Source organism: Cryptomeria japonica, chromosome 2 (genome assembly GCF_030272615.1).
Source record: "Cryptomeria japonica chromosome 2, Sugi_1.0, whole genome shotgun sequence".
Taxonomy (NCBI): Eukaryota; Viridiplantae; Streptophyta; class Pinopsida; order Cupressales; family Cupressaceae; genus Cryptomeria; species Cryptomeria japonica.
The window spans coordinates 431,347,155-431,362,154 of NC_081406.1; the positions used below are offsets into that span (position 1 = coordinate 431,347,155).

Below are 15,000 nucleotides of genomic sequence, written 5' to 3' on the forward strand. Positions count from 1 at the left end.
AGTTGGAGCCCGATTTGCCTCGGGTGCACACCTCGCGTGCACCTTCGCCGGGGTGGGCACCTCGGCTGGGTTGCGTGCCCTGGTGGGCACCAAGGAGCGCTCCAAAATGTGCTCCAAGGTGCGGCATGCAGGAAGTTGGAGCCCAGTTTGCCCCGGGTGCACACCTCGTGTGCACCTTCGCCGCAGTGGGTACCTTGGCTAGGTTGGGCACCATTGAGCGCTCCAAAGTGTGCTCCAAGGTGCGCACCATGGCCCTCCAAGGTGCGCATCATGGCGTGCAAGAAGTCGGAGCCCAGTTTGCCCCGGGTGTGCACCTCGCGTGCACCTTCGCCAGGGTGGGCCCTAGGTTCGCACACCTTCTCAATGTTTTTATGCCTTTTCTCGAAATTGGTGAAGGCAGCTCATCAAAGGTGAGCACCTCGGTGTGCTCCGAGGTGCGAACCCGAGAGCGCTCTGAGGTGCGCACGAAGTCGAAAGTTGGGTTAATTGCCTTGTTTTACCTGGGTGCGCTCCGAGGTGCGCAACATCGGTGCGCACCAATGAGGGCTCCGAAGTGTGCTCCAAGGTGCGCATGATGGCCTGCACCTCTGTTGTGCATGATTCGGAGCTCAGTTTGCCCCAGGTGCACACCTTCGCCAGGGTGCGCACCTTGATGCGCACACCTTGGCTAGGTTGCGCACCTTACAGGGTGCCATGGTGCGCTCCGAGGTGCGCACCTTTTGTGCGCTCCAAGGTGCGCATGAAGTCGGAGCTCGGTTTGCCCCAGGTGCGCACCTTTGTGGGCACCATGGTGCACTCCGAGGTGCCCAAGATTGGTGCGCACCAAGGAGCACTCCGAAGTGCGCTCCAAGGTTCCCAGGTGCGCGCGAAGTCGAAAGTTGGGTTAATTGTCCGGTTTGCCTCGGGTGCGCACGTTGCGTGCACCTTCGCCAGGGTGGGCGCCTTGGTGCGCACACCTTGGCTGGGCTGTGCACCCGGGCGTGCACACATTGGCACCCGCGTTTCCTTCATTTTTTAATTTTTTTTTGACAATCTCTCAAGTGGGAAATTCTATAATCTCAACTTTTTTAGCCTTTTCAGGAAACTTTTGAATAGAGCGCATCATTGGTGCGCTCCGAAGTGTGCTCCAAGGTGCGCACCTCTGGTGCGCTCCAAAGCTCTCTCCAGCTGCGTGCACCTACCCTGGGCATGCACTTGGCCCCGTCCAGCTTCGCTCACCTATCCCGGGCGTCTGGTGTGGAACCTTAGAGTAAGAAACATCACCGTGCACCTTGGCCAACGTGCGCGACTCGACCGAGCGTGCACTGGCTGAGGTGCACACCGATTTCACCTGGGTGCACGCATAGCACCTTGGGCGCACCGGGGTGCGCACACAAAGCCCAGGTTGCACCGTGGCCTGTGTGCTTGGGGCGCCTCGGGTGCGTGCTCGGTGTCACCCCCGCGCGTGCGGTAGTGCAGGCACCGCACCCCGGCTTGGCCCGACCCCGACGAGAACGCAAATGGGCAAAAGATTAATTCAAATACCATTGCGATGCCCGGTGAAAAACTAAAAAAGGGTGCAACTTCGGGACTTCCCGGGAGGTCACCCATCCCAGTACTACTCCGGCCCAAGCGCGCTTAACTGCAGAGTTCTGATGGGATCCAGTGCACTAACGCTGGTATGATCGCACCTGTTATGAGCTTGTCGCAGTGTGTACTTAGCAAACCGCGACCCACGTGCGAATCCACCACGGCCACCCACCCCCGTCGAGGTGCACACCCTCCCTCGCCAAGTGCGCCCCGTTCACCAAGTGTGAACCCTGCCCGGGTGCATGGACCTTGCTAGGGCGTCGGGTGTGCACCCAGCCCGCCCTACGTGTGTGCACCTGAAAGGGGCGTCGTGTGCGCACCTGATGCACCCAAGTGTGTGCAGTGTCTCGTCTGCAACGCGGTGCCCACACACCACCTCGGGCGCAACGACCTACGCTCACATGTGGGCCGAGTGCACCTTGGTGCATGTTCGCGGCGCCTCGGGTGCACGCTCGATCTTGCCCCGGTGCACCAAGGCGCTCAGTTTGCCCCGGGTGTGCACTTGGTGCAAGGTGGGCACCCAAAATAGGGATCAAGCACCAAAAACAAGTTTCAGGATGCAAAATGGGACCCAAGGACCACAAATGCGTTCCAAGACCCATGATGGGTCCACGAGAACAAAAATGTGTTCCGAGACTTAATAAAAAAATATTGGTTTTTAGGAGAAGAAACATGCTCTGATTTCTAAAACGAGAATCGACCCCGAAAAGGCCATAGGCCAAAAGTGGGATGCGAGAAAAAAAAAACGGAGCCGAGGACCAAAATTGGGTTCCCAGGTCGAAGACAGGGCAACCGGACAAGAAACGACCTCTAAGGCTCGAAATGAGTCCCGACAACTAAAACTTGACAAGAAGCACCCATCAGGCACCCAACTCGACACCCATGGGATGCCGACCCACCCGGGCTTCCACCTAGCACACCTTGGCACCCACCCACCCTAGCACCCAACCTCGCACCCAACTTAGTACCTTTGAACCCACATTGGCACTCACCCTGACCCTGGCACCTTGGAACCCACATTGGCACTCACCTTGACCCTGGCACCCACCTTTGCACTCACCTTGGGACCCACCCTGGCTCCCACCTCGGCACCCACCCAGACAGCCACCTTGGTTCCTTGGCACCCACCTTGGATCCTTGGCACCCACCCTGACACCCACCTTGGCTCCTTGACGCCCACCCCGACAACCACCCCATGACCTACCCTGGCTAGGGTTGGTGCACACCCACCCTAGTGCCCACCTTGGCACCCACCCTATGACCCACCTTGGCACGCACCTTAGTACCCACCCCGTGACCCACCTTGGCCAGGGTGGGTGCACACCCACCCTGGTGCTCACCTTGGCACCCACCCATCCTAGCACCCAGCCTGTGACCGGCCTTGGAACCCACCCTCACACCCGTCTTGGCCAGTGTGGGTGCACACCCATCCTGGCACCCATGTTGTGACACACCCTGTGACCCACGCACCCTAGCACCCACCTTGGCAGCCACCTTGGAACCCAACCTAGCAACTTGGCACCCACCCCGTGACCCACCTTGGCATCCACCATAGCAGTCGCCCACTTGGCACCCACCTTGCAACCCAACTTGGCACCCACCTCGGCACCCACCTTGACACTTGTGCACCCACCTTTCCACTCACCCTAGCATCGACCCATCCTAGCACCCACCCTGGCACCTTTGCACCCTAGCACTCACCCATTCTAGCACCTAACCTGTGACCCACCTCGACACTCACCCTCGCACCCACCTTGGAACCCAACCTAGCACCCACCCACCCTGACACCCACCCTAGCACCTACCCACCCTTGCACCCACCCACCTCGGCACCCACCCTGTGACCCATCTTGGCACCCACCCATCCTACCACTCAACCTATCACCCACTTTCTCACCCACCTTGGCATCCACCTTAGCACCCACCCACACTGGCACCTTGGCCCCCACCTTGGGCAAGCTGGGTGCACACCCACCCTGGCACCCAATTTAGAACACACTGAGCATGTTACCCACCTTAGCACCCACATTGCAGCCCACCCTAGTACCCACCCTATGACCCACATTGGCATCCACACCCTAGCACCCAGGCACCTCGACACCCGCCTTGACACCCACCCTAGCACTGAACCTAAGACCCACCTTGGAACTCACCCTAGAACCCAACCACCCTATGAACCACCTTGGCATCCACCTTAGCACCCACCCACCTTGGCACCCACTCTAGCACTCACCCATCCTAACACCCAACTTGTTACCCACCTTGGCACCCGCCCTCGCGTCCACCTTGAAACCCACCCTAGCACCCACCCTAGCACCCACCCACCCAGGAGCCCACCTTGGCACCCAACCTAACACCCACGCATCCTGGCACCCAACCTGTGACCCACCTTGGAACCCACCCTAGTACCCACCTTTGAACCCACTATATCACCAACCCACCTTGGCACCCACCCTATGACCCTCTTTGGAATCCACCCTAGCACGCACCCACCCTGGCACCCACCATGGAGCGCACCCTAGCACCCACCCACCTTGGCACGCACCTCAACACCCACCTTGGTGTGCGCACTGCGCCAACCTCTCAAAGACCCTATGTGGTGCGCTCCAAAGTGTACACCTTTGGTGCGCTCCAAGGTGCGCACCTTTGGTGCACACCGAGGTGGACACAAAAGTGTGCACCGAGGTGAGCACCAAAGTGCACTCCAGGGTGCACACCAAGGCGCACACCTTTGGTGCGGTCAATGAAAACGAATTTGGAAATTGGGGTCGATGTCCTAATCACTGCTGCAGACTACACGTATGAGAATCGGACAAATAGCTTTATATAGGGGAGGTGTTGCGTTTGATGGGTCGACTCCCCTGGTTGTGTGCACTGCACCAACTTCAAAGACCCTGTCTTGTTTAAGAAGTCGAAAGTTGGGGTGGATGTCCTAATCATTGCTGCAGACTACACATGTATGAGAATCAGACAAATAGCTTATACAGTTGAGGTGTTGCATTCGGTGGGTTGACTCCCCTCGTTGTGCGCACTGCGCCAACCTGAAAGACCCTACATTGCGGAAGAAGGCAGAAGTTGGGTTTTGGTGAGCACCAAGGCGTGCACCTTTGGTGCGGTCAACGCAGATGAATTCAGAAGTTGGGGTCGATGTCCTAATCATTGTTGCAGGCTACACATGTATGAGAATCAGACAAATAGCTTATATAGGGGAGGTGTTGGGTTTGATGGGTCAACTCCCTTGGTTGTGCGCATTACACCAACCTCAAAGACTTTGTTTTCGTTAAGAAATCAAAAGTTGGGGTCAATGTCCTAATGGCTCTTGCAGGCTACGCATGTATGAGAATCAGACAAATAGCTTATATAGGGGAGGTGTTGGGTTTGATGGGTCGACTCCCCTGGTTGTGCGCATTACGTCAACCTCAAAGACCTTGTTTTCGTTAAGAAGTCAAAAGTTGGGGTCGATGTTCTAATCGCTCCTGTAGACTGCACATGTATGAGAATCAGACAAATAGCTTATATAGGGGAGGTGTTGGGTTTGATGGGTTGACTCCCCTAGTTGTTCGCATTACACCAACCTCAAAGACCTTGTTTTCGTTTAGAAGCCGAAAGTTGGGGTCGATGTCCTAATCGCTCCTGCAGGCTACGCATGTATGAGAATCAGACAAATAGCTTATATAGGGGAGGTGTTGGGTTTGATGGGTCAACTCCCCTGGTTGTGCGCATTGCGCCAACCTCAAAGACCCTGCATTGCGGATGAAGTCGAAAGTCAGAGTTTGGTGTGCTACAAAGTGTGGTCGAAGGTGCTCACCTAGGTGTGCACTTGTGTGCACCTTTGGAGCGCATGAAAAGTGCGCTCCAAAAGTGCGCACCTTTGGAGTGCACAAAAGTGCCCTCCAAAAGTGCGCACCTTTGGAGCGCACTTTGGTGCACACCAAAAGTGCACACCAAGGCACTGGTTCGGTCGTTGCAGGCGAGTTCGGAAGTTGGGGTCAATGTCCTGATCGGAGGTGCAAACTACACAGGTGTGGGAATCAGACAAATAGCTTATATAGGGGAGGTGTATGCTTCGTTGGGTCGAATCCCTAGGTTGAGGGCACCGCGCCAACCTCAAAGACCCTACGGTATGGATGAAGTCGGAAGTTGGGTCCGATGACCGATTCGATATGTAGGCATACTCGCGAGGTCAGAATTTGGGTCTGATGACCTGCCATGTGCAGGAAGGTGAATGTTGGCACTGTGCGTTGCAAGGTGCGCACCAAGGCGGTGGTTCGGTCATTGCAGACGAGTTCGGAAGTTGGCATCGATGTCCTGATCGGAGGTGCAAACTACACAGGTGTGGGAATCAGACAAATAGCTTATATAGGGGAGGTGTATGCTTCGATGGGTCGACTCCCTGGGTTGAGCACACCGTGCCAACCTCAAAGACCCTACTGTATGGATAAAGTCAGAAGTTGGGTCCAATGACCGATTCGATTAGTAGGTATGCTCATGAGGTCGGAATTTGGGTCCGATGACCTGCCATGTGCAGGAAGGCGAATGTTGGCACTGTGCGTCGCAAGGTGCGCACCAAGGCGCTGGTGCCGTCGTTGCAGTCAAGTTCAGAAGTTGGGGTCGATGTCCTGGTCGGAGGTGCAAACTACACAGGTGTGGGAATCGGACAAATAGCTTATATAGGGGAGGTGTATGCTTCGATGGGTCGACTCCCCAGGTTGAGCGCACCGCGCCAACCTCAAAGACCCTACGGTATGGATGAAGTCGGAAGTTGGGTTCGATGACCGATTCGATACGTAGGCATACTCGCGAGGTCAGAATTTGTGTCCGATGACCTGCCATGCGCAGGAAGGCAGAATTTGGGTCCGATGACCGAGTTGATGGCGTGCCATGCACAGAAAGGCAGAATTTGGGTCCGATGACCGAGTCGATGTTGATGGCCCGCCATGTGCAGGAAGGCAGAATTTGGGTCTGATGACCGAGTTGTTGGCGTACCATGTGCAGAAAGGCGGAATTTGGGTCCGATGACCGAGTTGATGTTGATGGCCCGCCATGCGCAGGAAGGCGGAATTTGGGTCCGATGACCGAGTTGAAGGCGTGCCATGCACAGAAAGGCGGAGTTTGGGTCCGATGACCGAGTTGATGTTGATGGCCCGCCATGCGTAGGAAGGCGAAAATTGGGTCCGATGACCTTACATACGCATGGAGTCCGACTCGGGGGCCGATGTTTGATTTGATGACTTGCATTGTGGGTAAAGTCGGAAGTTGTGGTCTTTGACCTGATTTGATGACCAGACTTCGGCTGTTTGAGAATTGGACAAATAACTTATATAGGGGAGGTATTGTTCTTGAGCATCCTCCCCCCGTGCCCGTTTATGTCTATTGATGCTTGTGCTCGACTGGTTGGAGCTCTCGAATGCAAAAATCTTGCACCAGGATTTATCGATTGTGATGGACACGGCAAGTCTCCTGATTTCTATGTAGGAGCTCATCGGGAATCTGTATGCGGCCTCAGTATGGACTCGACCTGCGGAATGGTTTGGCAATGGTAGTCACTCCAACACGTCCTTGCAGTGGCCACAAAGGTGATTCGACTAGAGCTCCAATCTAGCTTTTGGGTTGCTTGGTGGACTGGTATAGCCGCGATCGAGTTCCGGCCATGAACGTTTTAGATAGCTCTTGGGCTTTCTGGGACGGAAGTCAGAAGTTTGGGCTGTTGTCCGATTTGATGACCATTCTTCGGATGTGTGAGAATCGGACAAATAACTTATATAGGGGACTGTGTTGTCTCACGCAGTCCCCTCCGTGCCCCTCTATCTCGAACGATGTTGGTGCTTGAAAGGGTTGGGATCGCTGGGATTTATAAACGTGCACCACCATTTGTCGAGTGTGAGGGACGCAGCAGGTCTCCTAAATGCTATGCGGGTGCTCTCTGAGAATCTCTATCCGGCCTCGACACAGACTCGTCTTGCTGAATGGTTTGAAACTGGTAGTCGATCCAACACGTCCTTGTTGTGGCCGCCTAGGTGATTCGATTCGAGCCCTCGTCTAGCTTTTGGGTTGCTTGGCGGATTTTTCCCTATTCGCAAGTGAGCTCGGTCCCTAAACGTTCGAGAAACCCGATTGCTATGCGCCGACTCTCTTTCTTGCACGCCTCCATCTAGCTTTTGGGTCTCTACAGAACGGAAGTCAGAATCTGGGACCGTTGTTTGATTTGACGAGGCAGACTACGGTTGTGCGAGAATCGGACAAATAACTTATATAGGGGAGGTGTTGACTGGAGCATTCTCCCCCGTGCCCCTCTAACTCGACCAATGTTGGCGCTCGAACGATGGTAGCACTCGGATTTTCATTGAGTGCCAGCATTGGTCGATTTAGAGGGGCATGTGAGATTCCCGAATGCTATGCGAGGGCTCTAATGGAAATGCCTATAGGTTTCGGTATGGATGCAATTGCGAGAGTGGTTCAGCAAAGGTAGTCATTCCGATGCATCCATGTCGTGGCCAAATTGATAATTCGATTTGAGCCCTCATATAGCACTTGGGTCTCTCGATGTGATTCCGCATTCTAGTCCCTTTGGGCACTGCTTGAGCCGCATCCCAGGGGGTTCCCTTCCCAATAATCTGCCTTGCAACCCAATTTCTATGCGGTGAGGCTCCTCGGCCACCTCGAAACTATCTATGTATCAGATGCATCGCGAGATAAGGGGTTGGCAACGGTAGTCACCCCAAGCGCGTCTGATGCTTGGACCATTTCGAGGCGGCCCTGAAGCCTCTTCCGTCTAGCTGTTGGGTCCTTCTCACCGCATCCCTCGCCTCGCACCCCGATTGCTATGCGGTGAGGCTCCTTGACCGCCTTGGAACTATCTATGTATCAGATGCATCGCGGGATAAGGGGTTGTCACTGGTAGTCACCCAAAGTGCGTCCAATGCTTGGACTATTCTGAGGCAGCCTTGCAGCCTCTTCCGTCTAGCCTTTGGGGCCATCTCGCTGCATCCCCCACCTCGCACCACGATTGCTATGTGGTGAGGCTCCTCGGCCGCCTCGGAACTATCTGTGTATCGGACACATCGCGGGATAAGGGGTTGTCACTGGTAGTCACCCCAAGCGCATTTGATGCTTGGACTAGTCCGAGGTGGCCTTGCAGCCTCTTCTGTCTAGCCGTTGGGGCCATATCACCGCATCCCTCACCTCGCACCCCAATTGCTATGCGGTAAGGCTCCTCGGCCGCCTCAGAACTATCTTCGTATCAGACACATCGCGGGATAAGGGGTTGTCATTGGTAGTCGCCCCAAGCGCGTCCGATGCTTGGACTATTTCGAGGCGGCCCTGCAGCCTCTTCCATCTAGCCATTGGGGCCATCTCGCCGCATCCCCCACCTCGCATCCCGATTGCTATGCGGTGAGGCTCCTTGGCCGCCTTGGAACTATCTTCGTATCGGATGCATCACGGGATAAGGGGTTGTCACTGGTAGTCGCCCCAAGCACATCCGATGCTTGGACTATTTCGAGGTGGCCCTGCAGCCTCTTCCATCTAGCCATTGGGGCCATCTTACCGCATCCCCCACCTCGCACCCCAATTGCTATGCGATGAGGCTCCTCGGTCGCCTTGGAACTATCTTCGTATCGGACGCATCGCAGGATAAGGGTTGTCACTAGTAGTCGCCCCAAGCGCGTCCGATGTTTGGACCATTCCAAGGCGGCCTTGAAGCCTCTTTCGTCTAGCCGTTGGAGCCTTCTCACCGCATCCCTCACCTCGCACCCCCGATTTCTATGCGGTGAGGCTCCTCGGCTGCCTTGGAACCATCTTTGTATTGGACGCATCGCGGGATATTGGGTTGGCACTGGTAGTCACCCCAAGCGCGTCTGATGCTTGGACCATTCCGAGGTGGCCCTGAAGCCTCTTCTGTCTAGCCATTGGGGCCTTCTCGCCCCATCCCTCACCTCGCACCCTGAATTCTATGCGGTGAGGCTCCTCGGCCACCTTGGAATCATCTGTGTATCAGATGCATCACGGGATAAGGGGTTGGCACTGGTAGTCGCCCCAATCGTGTCCAATGCTTGGACCATTCCGAGGCGGCCCTGAAGCCTCTTCTGTCTAGCCATTGGGGATTTCTCATCCCATCCCTCGCCTCACACCCCGATTGATATGCGGTGAGGCTCCTCGGTGGCCTTGGAACTATCTATGTATCGGACGCATCGTTGGATAAGGGGTTGGCACTGGTAGTCGCCCCAAGCATGTCCGATGCTCGAACCATTTCGAGGCGGCCCTGAACCCTCTTCCATCTAGCCGTTGGGGCCTTCTCATCCCATCCCTCACCTCGCACCCCGATTGCTATGCAGTGAGGCTCCTCGGCCGCCTCAGAACTATCTGTGTATCGGACGCATCGCGGGATAAGGGGTTGGCACTGGTAGTCACCCTAAGTGCGTCCGATGCTCAGACCATTCTGAGGCAGCCCTACAGCCTCTTCCATCTACCTATTGGGGACTTCTCACCGCATCCATCGCCTCGCACCCCGATTTCTATGCGGTGAGGCTCCTCGGCTACCTCAGAACTGTCTCTGTGTTGGATGCATTGCGGGATAAGGGGTTGGCACTGGTAGTCACGCCAATCATGTCCGATGCTTGGACCATTCCAAGGCGGCCCTGTAGCCTCTTCCGTTTAGCCGTCAGGGCCTTCCCGCCACATCCCTCACCTCGCATCCCAATTCCTATGCGGTGAGTCTTCTCGGCCACCATGGAACTATATCTGTTATTGCTACTGCATCCCTCGACTGGTAACCTCCTTGGCCGCCTTGGAACGTTCTCTTTGTCAGATGCATCGTGGGATAAGGGGTTGGCACTGGTAGTCACCCAAAGCGTGCCCGATGCATAGACCACTCCGAGTCGACCTTGCTTGCAGCCTCTCACATGCATAGACCTCTCTGAGTCTAGCCTACAGCCTCTCACATTTAGCCTTTGGAATCTCGCCTCACAACATATTTGCTATCCTTGCTGCATCCCTTGCCTCGAGCCCTGATTGCTTTCTTGGTTGCATCCCTCCTCTCCTCACAGCCCGGTTGTCATCACTGCTACATCCGTCGCTTCATGCATCTGGCTGTTGGGCCCTTCCCACCACACCCTTCGCCGCACACCTTGATTGCTATCTCTGCTCCATCACACACCCCGATTGCTATCTCTGCTACGTCCCTCGGCTCTCACTTCTGCATCCTTTTCCTCACACCTCGATTGCTATCAATGCTGCATCCGTCACCTCACACCCCGATTGCTATGCGGGGAGGCTCCTTGGCCGCCTTGGAAATTTCTCTATGTCGGACGCATCGCAGGATAAGGGGTTGGCACTGGTAGTCGCCCCAAGTGCGCCCGATTCTTAGAACTCTTCGAGGTGACCTGTTAGCCTCTTTCATCTAGGCTTCCTATCTTCAACGCCCTTTTTACACCTTGATTGCTATGCGTGGGCTCGTTGGCGTCTATCACCTCTCTGTGAAGAGTGGCACAATGATTGTTGGGGTAAATCGTAGCAGTCCGATCTCTGGCCTTGGGCCATTGTGAGGGCTGATCGATTTCTTGTGCGCATCTCATGTTCGCCCAGTAACAGACTCGACAACTTGTAATCGGTCTTGTTCCCGATTGTTCCTGGAGGTAGTCTTCGGAACTCTTGGATTTGACCTATCACTCGAACTGTCCTCTTCTGAGGATGCTTGTGTGTGTGTGCTCGTGCCATTTCCTTGGCGGTATTAACGAGATATTAAAGAGCGGAGTGAGCACCTCGCCCAGCTATGTTTGGGGCTCTCACTCCCTTACCCGATGTGCGACCGCTTTGCACGAAGGTTGCAGAGCATCGCGACTCTTTCGATGTTTGGCGGTTGTCTTCCGGTGATGCGTTGGTCCCGAAGTGCACGTTACTAGCATTTCTGCCATTGTTCTCGATCTTTGGAACGTTCCTTCGTTGCAATTGGATATATATCTCCGTTTATATGCGCAGGCTTCTCCCGCCTATTTAGCGCTGTCCCACTCTCAGCACTCTCGTGGTCTCCTTGGCTTCTCTCTCCCATGAGCGAGCTCTCTTCTCGAGACTTTTCCATGTCCCATGGAGGTTGCCTTTCGAAATTCGGGCACACAAACATGACCGGATAAGAGCGGAATTGCCTATGAGGAGAAGCTCACCTTAGGGAGCAGCAATGCCGAGTGTTTTGACAGAGGGTAGAGGGGGTGTTGTTTGGGCGGTTGCACAAAAGAGTGCTACGGTTGCACTGAAGGTTGCTTCTTCGTCTCCGATGAACTCTTCGAGGCAAAAAAGCTTGTTTACGGGGTCGAGGTGGGACTGTTCGTGCGAGTTGCACCACCAAAAGTGCGTAGGGGGCATATACCTGGGAAATGGATGTCTCTGAGTGGCCTTACTCGGTCACGTGCACGGTGCATTCTCTAACGGCAGGACTATCGCGAGCATGTGCGGTTCAGATGTTTTCGGGTAAAGGGTTCCATACGGGATGTTCTTCCCAGGCTCCTATGAACCGAGACTCTGCATCGTCATGCTCCGGCTCCTGTGGGTGTTTCATGCCTCGTCGAGCTGTTTGTCGTGGGCGATTAAGGCCGAGGCCTTCCTTTGAGAGGGGAATTATTCAGGCTGGTTGAGGTAGGATTGTTCGTGTGGGGTGAACCACCAAAAGTGCATAGGGTGCATATGCCTGGGAAATGGATGTCTCTGAGTAGCCTTACTCAATCACGTACACGGTGCACTCTCTCATGGCATGACTGTCACGAGCATCGACGGTGCAGTGGTTTTCGGGTAACCGTGTTCTGTACGGGATGTTCTTCCCAGGCTCCTGTGAACCGAGGCCCCTTGTCGTCGTGCTCCGGCCCGCAGAGGGTCCTGTTCCCCCATTGGGAGGGTCGCAGTGGTCATGGAGAATGGTTACCCAAGTCACGCTCGGAATGGAATGATTTGTGCATCGGTCAACATGTGCTCATCTGTGCGGGTTGCACCACAACATGTGTGTAGGGGGCATATACCTGGGAAATGGATGTCTCTGAGTGGCCTTACAATTGAGGTGGCTGCGTGCACGGTGTCACCTGTTCAGATAGACGCGTCGTGAGCGCGATCGTTTGGGAGTTTTCAGGTAAAGGGTTCCGTATGGGATGTTCTTCCCAAGTGCTTGTGAACCAGAGCTCCTTGATGCCACATTCCGACTTTCACACATCTTTTCCTTCCAGCGCGATGTTCTTCATTGGCGTTTGGCGAGAGAGCCGGGCGACAGAAAATTGTTCTGTGCGGTTGAGGATGGCTTTTCTGTGTGAGGTGCGCCACTCCAAGTGTGTAGGGGGCATATGCCTAGGAAATGGATGTCTCTGAGTGGCCTTACAATTGAGGTGGTCGCACGCACGATGCATTTTGCATAGATTCGACATTCGCGAGTAGGTTCGGCTTTGAGACCGAGGGTAAAGGGCTCCGTACGGGATAATCTTCCCAGGTGCTTGTGAACCGAACCTCCCTGTCATACTGCTCCGGCTTGTACTTGTATTTTCCTCGCTCCGGGTCTTGAGGAGCACACTGCCCAGTTCCCGCATCTCCGTCCTTGGTCAACTTTGGGATGCGGGCGGGTTTTGTTCGATTGCAAGGATGGGCCGCATGCTTTCTAATTTTGGTTTCCCATGAGGGCGGGTCTGCCTCACAATCTCTCTGGCAGAGGCCTAGGGCGGCCCGCTCGTGGCGGGAAGCTACCTGGTCGATCCTGCTAGTAGTCATATGCTTGTCTCAAAGATTAAGCCATGCATGTCTAAGTATGAACTATTTCAGACTGTGAAACTGCAGATGGCTCATTAAATCAGTTATCATTTCTTTGATGGTACTTTGCTACTCGGATAATTGTAGTAATTCTAGAGCTAATACGTGTACCAAATCCTGACTCTTGGAAGGGATGCATTTATTAGATAAAAGGCCGGTGCGGGCTCACCCGCTACTCTGGTGATTCATGATAACTCGACGGATCGCACGGCCTTTGTGCTGGCGACGCTTCATTCAAATTTCTGCCCTATCAACTTTCGATGGTAGGATAGAGGCCTACCATGGTGGTGACGGGTGACAGAGAATTAGGGTTTGATTCCAGAGAGGGAGCCTAAGAAACGGCTACCACATCCAAGGAAGGCAGCAGGTGCACAAATTACCCAATCCTGACACGGGGAGGTAGTGACAATAAATAACAATACTGGGCTCATCGAGTCTGGTAATTGGAATGAGTACAATCTAAATCCCTTAACGAGGATACATTGGAGGGAAAGTCTGGTGCCAGCAGCCACGGTAATTCCAGTTCCAATACCGTATATTTAAGTTGTTGCAGTTATAAAGCTCATAGTTGGACCTTGGGTCGTCATGGTCGGTCCGCCTACTTGGTGTGCATTGGCCCTCACGTCCCTTCTGCCGGTGGTGTGTTCCTGGCCTTAATTGGCTGGGTCGCGGTTCCGACGCCGTTACTTTGAAAAAATTAGAGTGCTCAAAGCAAGCCTACGCTTTGAATACATTGGCATGGAATAACGCGATAGGAGTCTGGTCCTGTTCCGTTGGCCTTCGGGACCAGAGTAATGATTAATAGGGACTGTTGGGGGCATTCGTATTTCATTGTCAGATGTGAAATTATTGGATTTATGGAAGATGAACCACTGCGAAAGCATTTGCCAAGGATGTTTTCATTAATCAAGAATGAAAGTTGGGGGCTCGAAGATGATCAGATACCGTCCTAGTCTCAACCATAAACGATGCTGACCAGGGATCAGCGGATGTTGCTCTAAGGACTCCGCCAGCACCTTCTGAGAAATCAGAGTGTTTGGGTTCCAGGGGGAGTATGGTCGCAAGGCTGAAACTTTAAGGAATTGATGGAAGGGCACCACCAGGAGTGGAGCCTGCGGCTTAATTTGACTCAACACGGGGAAACTTACCAGGTCCAGACATAGTAAGGATTGACAGATTGAGAGCTCTTTCTTGATTCTATGGGTGGTGGTGCATGGTCATTCTTAGTTGGTGGAGTGATTTGTCTAGTTAATTCCGTTAATGAACAAGACCTCAACCTGCTAACTAGCTACGCGGAGGTTCCCCTTCGCGGCCAGCTTCTTAGAGGGACTATGGCCTCCTAGGCCATGGAGGTTTGAGGCAATAATAGGTCTGTGATGCCCTTAGATGTTCTGGGCTGCACGCGCGCTACACTGATGCAACCAACGAGTTTTTCTCCCTGGCCCGAAAGGTTCGGGAAATCTTGCCAAATTGCATCATGATGGGGATAGACCACTGCAATTATTGATCTTCAATGAGGAATTCCTAGTAAGCGCGAGTCATCAGCTCGTGTTGACTACGTCTCTGCCCTTTGTACACACCACCCGTCACTCCTACCGATTGAATGATCCGGTGAAGTGTTTGGATCGCGCCGACAACGGTGGTTCCTGTCGCCGA

General features: G+C 54.4%; 1 non-coding gene across 1 annotated transcript; it reads right to left on the reverse strand.

The window, feature by feature from the left end:
* Nucleotides 1–1,553: 1,553 nt before the first annotated feature.
* Nucleotides 1,554–1,672, reverse strand: LOC131873772 (5S ribosomal RNA). The gene has a single exon (XR_009371671.1). It is a non-coding gene; the product is annotated as a 5S ribosomal RNA (ribosomal RNA).
* Nucleotides 1,673–15,000: the final 13,328 nt, after the last annotated feature.